At 41.4% G+C, this 11,163-nt stretch overlaps 1 pseudogene; it reads left to right on the forward strand.

Moving 5' to 3' along the window:
• Positions 1 to 10,522: 10,522 nt before the first annotated feature.
• LOC102823805 lies at positions 10,523 to 10,898 on the forward strand (annotated as a pseudogene).
• Positions 10,899 to 11,163: the final 265 nt, after the last annotated feature.

The raw sequence follows: 11,163 nt of genomic DNA on the forward strand, positions 1-11,163 counted from the left end.
GTGCCCTTAACAATCGCAATAGTGAATTCTTGATTTATCAACTCTAGGTATTATTTTTTACTTACAATGAGATAAAGCACAATTATTTTATTGAAAAAACAAAACCTTATTATTATGGAAAACTTCACAGAATAGGCAGGGTAAGCACCCATGATACCACCGCCCAGCTCTAATACTTGTGCCATATCATTTCATCTCCACCTCTATCCACTCATGGCTTCATTGTTATTGCTTTTAGGGTTTTTTAAGGTAAAGTTAACACACATTTAATGTACTCATCTTAACTGTAATTTTAACAAATGGGTACACCCAAGTAGTCCACAGCCTGATCTCTATGTAGACAAACTTGCATCTTCCCAGTTACATTCCTGAGTCCATTCGAATCCACCCATCACTTCCCTCCCTGCCCAGTGTGAAAGCATGTGCCAGGCCAGGCTGGTAAGATTCAGCATGGAACCAAAACTGGATCTCTGGTCTCCTGGATCCCACTGCTATGCCCTTTCTCTCACGTCACCCTAAGTTATAAAATGCAATTACCAGTTCAGCAACTTCAGTCAAATGGAAGAACTTTTTTATTTGATAAATATAAGTGAAGTTATTTTGACATGGAATAACTTTAACAAACCAATTCACAAGTGAAGCAGATTGGAACTACACGGGATTATGTTTCTTGGGAAGGTGAAGGCAGGTTTTTAAAAATAACATTATACTTTAAAATCAATTGATGTTAAGTGCCATTGAGTTGGTTCTGACTTATAAAGACTCTGTATAGGGTTTCCAAGGAGCGGCTAGTGCTTATCTTACAGTGAGTGCCACAACAGGACTCCCTAAAACCATCGGAGACGGCGCAATAACAACTAAACGACAACAACAAAAAACCTTGGTGAATCTTGTTTTTCAAGTTTGAACTTTTGAAAGTACTGTAGTTTTCCTCCATTTCTAAAAACTATACAGGAGGATCTGGAATACGGGTTAGGTACTCACTCTGTCAGCCGCCGTCAAGCTCCCTCCTTACCCCTGCACAGCACCACCCCATCACTGGTTGATGTCTAGATGATCAGGCTCTTCCAAATCTGCCTTAGTGTGGAAGCTCTGCTGAAACCTTGTGAATGCACAGACACATGCCAGCCTCCAGTGACAGAAATGCCAGGAGCTGGAGCCGTATCTCCCACATGGAACACGAGGGTTGCACCACTGAATCAACAATGCCCACTCTATGTCTGGCTTGACAGCTTACTTTTCTTACCTTTCTTTCCTTGTCTCACACCCTGCCTCCCCTATCCTGCCCCACAAAGTCGATTATACAACTTAGAAGGAGCCCTGGCGGTGCAGTAGTTAAGCACGTGTCTGAAACGAAAGACTGACATGAGAGTTGAAATATACCCGCCACTCTGTGGGAAAAGATGTGGCAGTCTGCATGTGTAATGACTGCACTCCTGGAAACACTAGGTGCTAGGTGAAGTCTAGTTTGCCGACTTGCTCTTCGTGCGTACGCTTTTGCAATCATTGCTTGGAATCCACTGTCAAAAACAACATCTTGAAGATTTACCCCCCTACGTTTTCCTCTGAGAATTTTAGTTTTAGATCTTACATGTTTACACTGAGGTGTCTGATCCAGTTTGAGTTCACTTTTACATATGGTATGAGGTTGAGGCCCATTTCATTCTTTCCATGTGGAAATCCAGTGGTTCCAGCACCATGTGTTGAAAAGATTAATTTCCCCAATGAATAGTCAACTTGGCAACCTTGTTGAAAAGCAGCTGCCCATAGATGTATGGGTTTACTTCCAGACTCTCAATTTTATTCCACTTGTCGTCTATGTGTATCCACTATACTAGCACCACAGTGTTTTGATTACTGTACTTTTATAGTATGTTTTGGTGTGGCGCTGTGGGCTAATGCATCAGACTGCAAAGTCGTTTGAACTGCAAGGTCAGTGGTTCAAGCTCCCCAGCTGCTCCTTGGAAACCCTATACAGGGTCGCTACGGGTCAGAATTGACTCAACGGCACTTCACAACAACAACATAGAGAGTTTTAGAACCAGGAAGTGTAAGTCCTAGTATGTGGTTCTTTTTCAGGATTGATTTTGGCTACTCGGAGCCCTTGCAATTCAGAGGAATCTGAAGACTGACTTTTCCAAATTTCTACAAAAAAAAGGCTGTGGGAATTTTGGTAGGGACTGCCAAAATTAAAAATATTAAGTGCTCTAATCCATGAGCACAGAATATTTTCCCACTTATTTTGTTGCTGTTGTTATGTGCCATCGAGTCAGTACCGACTCACAGCGACCCTATGTACAACAGAACGAAACACTGCCCAATTCTGGGCCAACTTCACAATTGTTGTCATGCTTGAGCCCGTTGACACTGCCACTTTGCCAATCCATCTTGCTGGGGGTCTTCCTCTTTTTCCCTGATCCTCCAACCTTACCAAACATGTTATCTTTCTCTAGTGACTGATCCCTCCTGGCAACATGTCCGAAGTTTGAGAGACGAAATTTGGCCATCCTGGCCTCAAATGAGCACTCTGGCTGCACTGCTTCCAACACAGACCTGTTTGTTCTTTTGGCAACCTATGGCACTTTCAATATTCTCCTCCAACACCCCAACTCAAAAGCATCAATTCTTCTACAGTCTTCCTTATTCACTGGTCTTAAATTTCTTTCAGAAATATTTCAAAGTTTTCCAGTATACATACCTATCCGGTTAAATTTACCTCTAGGTATCTAAGATTAATTTGAACTCTTTTCTTAATTTTCTTTTCAGCATGTCCATTGCTGGTATACAGTCACACAATTTGATTTTTGTGTGTTGATCTTGAGCCCTGAAGTTTTATATACAAACACAAATACAGAAAGCGCCTGGGCACAGATCTAAGAAAACACATGTCACGTCTGCATACTCACCAGGATTTTTCTCAATACAGGATCATGTCATTTGCAAAGGGAGATCAGCACCACACTGGGGCTCCTCCTTTCAGTTTGGGTGCCTTGCACTTTTTTTTCTTGCTTTAATTGGTCTGGTGAGGACTTTGAAGGACAATGTTGAATGTTGTTAGGTGCCCTCAAGTCCTTTCCGACATATAGCAGCCCTAGATGCATTTGTATTCATAAAAGCCGGCAGCCTTGTCCTGTTCTTGGTTTTAAGGGGAAAAGTTTCAGTCTCCCTATTAAATATGTTAGATGTAGATTTTAAAAATAAATGTTCTTATCATGTTGGGAAATTTCCCTTCTATTTCTAGTTTGTTAAATGTTCTCATCATGAAAACATGCTGGATTCATTTCTGCATCAACTGAAAATGATCATGTTGGTTCTTTTCCTTTATTCCTTAAATGTGTATTCCATGACTGATATTATGTTGCATTCCTGGGATAAATCCCTCTAAGATATTGTAAATAATCCTTTTAATATGCTGTTGGATTTGTAAGTATTTTGTTGAAGATCTGTACATGCATGCTCTTTCTTTACTTGAGGTGTCTTTGGTCAGGGGAAGTAAGGCTGCCTTCAGAGAGTAGGTGAGGAAGTGCTCCTCCTTTTCTACTTTCTGGCAAGAGTTTGGATTGAGAAGGGTTGGCATTAGTTCTTTTTTTAAATGTTTGGTGGGATTCACTAGTGAACCCATGTGGTCCTATACTTTTCTTTGTAGGAAGGTTCTTTATTGTTGATTAAATCTTTTCACTTGCTATACAGGAACTTTTCTATTTCTTCAAGTAAATTCAGGTACTTTTGTATTTTTAAGAATTTGTCCATTTCATCTAGGTAATCTAATTTGTTGGCATACATAATTTGTGAGTAAAAAACATTTTTAAGTACTATTTACATTAGCACATACGCACAAACACAGAATGCACCTGGGTACAAATCTAAGAAAATATAGTATCTGTATGCTAAAAATTATAAAACACTGATAAGATAAAGACAACCTGGAGAAAGGATTGAAGTTGTCAAGGACTTCATTCTTCTTGGATCAACTATCAACACGCGCGGAAGTAGCAGTCAAGAGATCAGACGACGTATTGCACTGGGCAAATCTGCTGCACAGGAACTTTTTAAAGTATTGAAGAGCAGAGATGTCAGCTTGAGGACTAGGGTGCGCCTGACCCAGGCCATTGTGTTTTCAATAGCCTCATATGGGTGCGAAAGCTGGACAGTGAATAAAGAGGATCGTAGAAGAATTGATGCCTTTGAGTTGTGGTGTTGGAGGAGAATACTGAGGGTGCCATGGACTGCCAAAAGAACCAATAGATCTGTTTTGGAAGAAGTGCAGCCAGAGTGCTCCTTGGAGGCCAGGATGGCTAAGCTTCATCTCTCCTACTTTGGACATGTAGTCCGGAGGAAACAATCGTTGGAGAAGGATGTCATGCTGGGTAGGGTGGAGGGTCAGAGAAAAAGAGGAAGACCCCCAACAAGATGGATCAGCCAGGTGGCATCATTGATGGACTCGGGGGTGGCAGCGGTGGTGAAGTTGGCCCAGGATCGAGCATTGTTTCGTTCTGCTGTGCATGGGGTCGCTATGAGTCGGTTCCGACTCGATGGCACCTGACAACAACATATACACGGAAAGGTAATGTTTTCCTGAGTTGGACAACATTAATTTAGGACATTAATTCTCTGTGGTGTGGTGCTGTGGGTTAATGCACTGGACTGTAAGGTCGATTTGAACAGCAAAGTCAGAGGTTCAAGCTCATGATTGCTCCTCAGAAACCCTATATAAGATCACTATGAGTCAGAACCAACTCAATGGCACTTAACAACAACAACTAACCAATCCATACATTGGTGTTACTGTGAATTTACTTAGTATGATTTTTCAATCCGAAAGTCTTTTTAAAATCCCTCAAAAGACTGGGTTATTCTTGTGGTTAAGTGTCTTTGAGTCAGTTCTAATCCACAGGGTTTCTGGGGCTTTAAATCTTTGCAGAAAGCCTCATCTTTCTCCGGTGGCATGGCTGGTGGGCTCGAACTACAGATTTTATGGTTCTCAGTCCAGAGTTTATAGAAAGGAGCCGCTGTGGTCCAAAATGACTGGGTGGGACCGTGTGAACTATGGTCCACAAGACTTTAATGCCAGGACTGTTACCACCCCAATAGGAACAGCAGATTTAAAAGGAACCATTTCAGAAGTAGAAACAGATGATCCCAGGACCATCAAGAAAGCAGAGCTATGAAAGGTGTGTGAGATCCCCAACTAGCAAAGCACTTGCCCCATGGCCACAGAGAACAGCGGCTGAGTACCTCCGAGTAGGAGGCTGGCTTACAGATGTGCCCTTTGGGCAGTGACGGACTGGCTAAAGGAGCTTTGTAACACTTGCCAGGGCAGAGCAGAGGCCAAGAGGCCACATGGCTGAGAAGCCTAAGACAAGAGTGAGGTATGTCTGCAGTGTGCAGAGGGCAGATGGTCCTGACTGGAGAACTGATCACACATGTCCTGACTTGTTTCTGCTTCTGAATTGTACCCTGTTTCCTTTCCTAACAAACCCCAGAATCATGAGTTTTGTGTGGCCATTGCAATAGATTAGCAGACCCAGACGAGATGCAGAGTACACTGTAGAAGAAATGGGTGGCGTCTTAAGAAGGCAAACAAGGTCGAAGGGTAGAAGTATGTCTGGCCTCCACCTCACAGGCACTGGCCTTAGCCTGATTCTCCTTCCCCCTTATGAAGCCAAAGGAAGTCAGACATGCCCCCCACCCCCACCCCTTCCTGCTTTCCAGTCAAAATAGCATAGAATTTTTGGTAAATAGTGAGAAAAATTTATAACAAAAAGTAAAGGATCTAGAAAAGTCATAATGCTTGAAAACGAATAAACTTGAAGAATGCACACTAATTTCAAGACATTTTATGGCTACAGTGATCAAAACAGGCAAAAGAAACACAGAGAGCAATGAAGTAGAATACACAGCTCAGAAATGGACATAATGGAGAAAGGACAGTCTCTTCAACAAAATGGTACTGGAACAACTGAACATCCATATGCAAAAAAAGAGACATACCTTATTCTGTAAGCAACCTCCCCCCCCACACACTCACACAAACACACACACACGTTAAAATTGAACTTAAAACTTAAAACCTTTACTTGGTGAAAGATAAGCATAAGAAAATAAAAAGACAAGGCGAAGATTTGGAGAAAATAACTGCAAATTACGCACTAGACAAAGAATTCTAACAACTCAACTGTAAGCGAACAGACAACCCAATTTTTTAAAAAAGCAAATATTTAAACAGGTACTTCACAGATGTACACAGATGTATTTTACTGATGGCATAAGCACATGAAAAGAAGCCCAATATTTTTAGTCATTAGGGCACTACAAACAACAACGGCAGTGACACACTCGTAGAATGGAGCCGAAACACAACCCAGCAAACAGACGCAGATGCTGGGGTTCAGGAAGCAAAATACCTGTAGCTCACATACCCTGCTGATGCTGACACAAAATGGCAGGACCACTATGGAAAAGAGACTGGCCATTTCTTAGGAAGTTACACAGACACCATATGACCCAACAATCTCACCTCTCTTTACTCAAGAGAAACGAAAACTTATACTCACATAAAAATCTATTTGCAAATGTTTGTTGTTAAGTGCCATCAAGTCAGTTCTGACCAATAGTGACGCTGTATAGGGTTTCCCAAGAGCAACAGGTGAGCTTGAACCGCCAACCTTGCAGTTCAAACGGCTTTGCAGTCTGGGCATTAACCCAGAGCGCCACACCAGGACTAAGGATTGCCCCAAACTGGAAACAGCCCAATTATCCTTTAATGGATGAATGGATAAACAAACATGGAGTATCAATTAAACATCAATTAACATCAATTAAAATCAACAAGACGGGTCTCAGAGATAGATAGTATGATGACTAAATGAAGCCAGTCCCACAAGGCCAGATAATGTAAAATTCCATTTCTATGATATTCTAGAAAAGGCAAAACTACCAGGACAGAGAATGGATAAAAGAAGAGGGATGGGGTAGGCGTGGCTACGAAGGGAAAAGGGATGTTGGAGACAGTGGTGGCTACAAGACTGTTCACATTTGTCTAGACTCAAAGAAGTCTAAACCAAACAGTGAATTTCACCATGTACACATTTTAAATGAATTTAAAAACTCAATTACATCTGAAAAATAGGGGAAGAAGTTGAGAGAGACTTATAGGATAGGGTGTGGTATAAGTGGGCAAATGAGTCTACTGTTCCAGCCACTGTGTATTTTGAGTTTCTTCCTAGGGGTCATCTTCCAATACTATCTTGAGCAATATTCTGTTGGGACTCATAATTTTCACTGGCTAATTTCCAGTAGTTTATGGCAAAGCCTTTCTTCCTATTCTGTCTTAGTCTGGAAGCTCTGCTGACCTGTCCACTATGCGTCACCCTGTTAGTACACAGATACTTTTGACTTCCAGCATCACAGCAACATACAAACTAACCACATCAAAACACAGATGGGTGGTAAAGGCTCGGAAAGTCTCAGAAATACCAACAGATTAGAGCTTTGGGAAGCTACCATCTCGGGAGCCCCCATGCTTGAAGGGAAGCACCATACCAGGATAGAAATTCTAACTGTCCATCTTTATCTCTGAAATAATCTGAACGGATGCCATTAGGCCTGCCCCAATATTACCTGTCAGAGTCTTGGTGTGGCGCTGTGGGCCAATGCGTCAGACTGCAAAGTTGTTTGAACTGCAAGGTCGGTGGTTCAAGCTCACCAGCTGCTCCCTGGAAACCCTATACAGGGTCCCTATGGGTTGGAATGGACTCGACGGCACTTCACAACATTACCTGTCATTGCTATAAGGTCATGTGTGTCTTACAATGCTCCGTACTTTCCATTAAAATCTCCTATCTCATTCTTCTCCCCTTCCCAGCCCTTCAGCCAAGTCCTCTGAAATGCCTTCTTGTTTTTAAAAAAACCTTTCCTGCATTACTTTAGCTCATAAGTGGAGACACTGTTTTGCCTCAACTTCTCAATTGCCTAGGCCAGGAAGGAGAAGTACCCTCCTTGTTTCTCTTTTCTGTTTTCAGGATTTTGCTCCACATAATGATTTATGTGTCTACCACCCATCCCCCCCTGCTGTTGCCACCTACCAGCCTATGACCACACTAATGGTCACATTTTCCTACCCACTCATTCAAGGAAACCCTTGGCAGTGAGCTCGCCATCATTCTCATTTATTCAACTCCTAACATCGATTTAAGGAGCTCTGGTAGCGTAGTGGTTACAAATTGGGCTGCGAACCGCAAGGTCAGCAGTTCGAAACTACCAGCTGTTCCTGTTCCGCAGGAGAAAAATGAGGCTTTCTGCTCCCGTAAAGATTTACAGCCTCTGAAACGCTATGCAGGGTCACTATGAGTCGGAACCCACTCCATGACACATAAAAACCACCACCACCACCATCTATTTGAGAGACTTCAAGCATCCACAAAGATGAAGAATCCAACCACATCAATTTCCCTCTTAACAATCCCAACATATTCCCAGGCCATGATCAAACCTGCCATGTTATGACCATCAGAAATAGAAGGCGAGAATGAAGAGAGATTGGAAAGTAATGGTCCAAAATTAGGACTTCATTTCAAGTAATAGATTCAAAAAGTGTTAAACCCTAAGAACTGGAACGCAAGGTCATTTTGAAGTTCAAGGTTGGCGGTTCAAACTCACCAGCTGCTCCTCGGAAACCCTGTACTGGGTCTCTGTAAAGTTGGAACCAACTTGACAGCACTTAACAACAACAAGCTTCAATAAAGACATAAAAGGGGCTTCAAAAAGTTTATGGAAAAATTCCATTATCTTATCATTTTTTCTTTCCACAAAAATTTTGAAAGCCCCATTATATTAAGGAAAACAAATGCAAGTATATCAGAACAAAACTCTTAAAAACACAAGAAATTCAGATTGAGACTATGGACTTTAAGTCACCCTTCAGGTCTGGAAATGAACTCATCCCTATGGCTCAATCTTCAGCTATACAAGAGGGGGGATCTAGAACACTAGGAACATAGCTACACCTGAGCACAATCACGCACACCTTAGAATCATCAACCATTTGAGACCAAAAGGGCAGCACTTATTACCCAAGGACAGAGTTCAGAAGGGTTAGGAAAGGGGGAGGACACCCAGGGAGGAAGTAGGGATTGTAATCAATGACATGAAAGAAAATGGGTATGAATTGTTCAGTGGAAAACTAACCTGCTCTGTATGTCTTCACCCCACTGACAATAAAAAGCTTAAAGCCACAAACAGAAAATTAGGAATGTTTTAAAGCAGTAAGGGAAGGCAGAAAAGAGTCATAGACTGTTAAACCCTAACCAAAAGACTGACAGCTGATACACCAACAAAAGGAAAAGCCATCAAACTGCCAACCTACAATTCTAACTCAGTCTAAACATCACCTGAAAATGAAGGTAAGTATTTCTCCATACAAATAAAAACAGAGACTCTGTTCACAAGTGGATCCACACTAAAAGCAGTTCTTCAGACAACAGAAATACAATCCCAGACAGAAGTACTGTGGGCTGGAAGAAATGAAGACCAGAAGGAGAATACAAGGGAGATCTAAATAAATACTAACCCTGCAAAACAAGATGCGTGCCTCACGGTGTTAACAAGTATGCAGAATAAAAACAAATGACAGTAATGAAACAAATGGAGGGGAGGTGTGAATGAACAATAAATATTCCAAGGCTCCAGCATTACCTGAAAAGAGATCAAACTATGTACTTATATGCGACTTTAATTAGCCAAGGATGTCTGGTGAAATCTCCAGGGTCACTGTTGTTGTTGTTGTTGTTAAGAGTCGTCATTAAGAATCACTGAGTCAGTTTCAACTCATACAGGGTTTTCTCTTTACATCTTCTCAGGAGCAGAAAACCTCATCTTGTCCTGCAGACTACAGGGTAGTTATTAAAAAAACTAACAACATTAATGTCACATGCAAACAAATTTTTGCTGAAGATAACTCAAAAACAATTACCGCAGTACATAAACAGGGAACTACCAGAAACTCAAGCCAGATTCAGAAGAGGACATTGTTTCTGACGTCAGATGTATCTTGGCTGAAAGCAGAGAACACCAGAAAGATGTTTACCGGTGTTTTCTGGAATATGTAAAGACATTCAACTGTATGGATCATAACAAACTATGGATACCATATGCAAAGAATGAAAACTCCAGAACACATCATTAGACCCATATACACAGACTAAGAGGCAGTTGTTTGAACAGAACAAGAAGATACTAGCTTAAAATCAGGAAAGGTGTTCATCAAGGTAGCACCCTTTACCATACTTATTCAATCTGTATACTGAGCAAATAATATAAGAAGCTGTAGTATCTGAAGAACATGGCAGGAGGTTGGAGGAAGACTTATTAACAACTTGTCATATGCAGATGACATAACCCAGCTTGCAGAAAGCTTAGAAGAGTTGAAGCACTTGCTGACAAAGATTAAAGATTACAGTCTTCAGTATGGATTATACCTCTCACATCAAGAAAACAAAATCCCTTTTTCTCCCCGGCTGCCTGAACGTCTGCCGCCATCATAAATGACACAGTAACTAACCGGACAAGGAAATTCATGATCGACTCCTTCAGCGGAAACAAATGGTCATTGATGTCCTTCACCCCGGGAGGGCAACAGTACCTAAGACTTGCCAAAATGTATAAGATGACACCAGATGTCATCTTTATATTTGGAGTCAGAACCCATTTTGGTGGTGGCAAGACCACTGGCTTTGGCATGATTTACGATTCCTTGGATTATGCAAAGAAAACCGAACCCAAACACAGTCTTACAAGACATGGCCTATAGGAGAAGAAGAAAACAGCTCAAGGAATGTGAAAACAGAATGAAGAAAGTAAGGGGGACTGCAAAGGCCAATGTTGGTGCTGGCAAAAAGTGAGCTGGAGATTGGATACCAGAAGGAATAAATATTCTGTGATGACTGTGGGTTTTTCACAAGAGGATTAATAAACCCTAAAATATTAAAAAAAAAAAAAAAAAGACAACAATATCCTCAACACCTGGAACAATAAGTAACATCATGATAAACAGAGAAAATAATAAAACTATTAAGGATTTTATTTTACTTGGATCCCCAATCAGTGCCCATGGAAGCAGGTGTCAAATCAAACAACGTATTGCACTAGACAAATCTTCTGCAAAAG

The sequence above is a fragment of the Chrysochloris asiatica genome, unplaced genomic scaffold, assembly GCF_000296735.1.
Source record: "Chrysochloris asiatica unplaced genomic scaffold, ChrAsi1.0 scaffold00034, whole genome shotgun sequence".
In the NCBI taxonomy this organism is placed as follows: Eukaryota; Metazoa; Chordata; class Mammalia; order Afrosoricida; family Chrysochloridae; genus Chrysochloris; species Chrysochloris asiatica.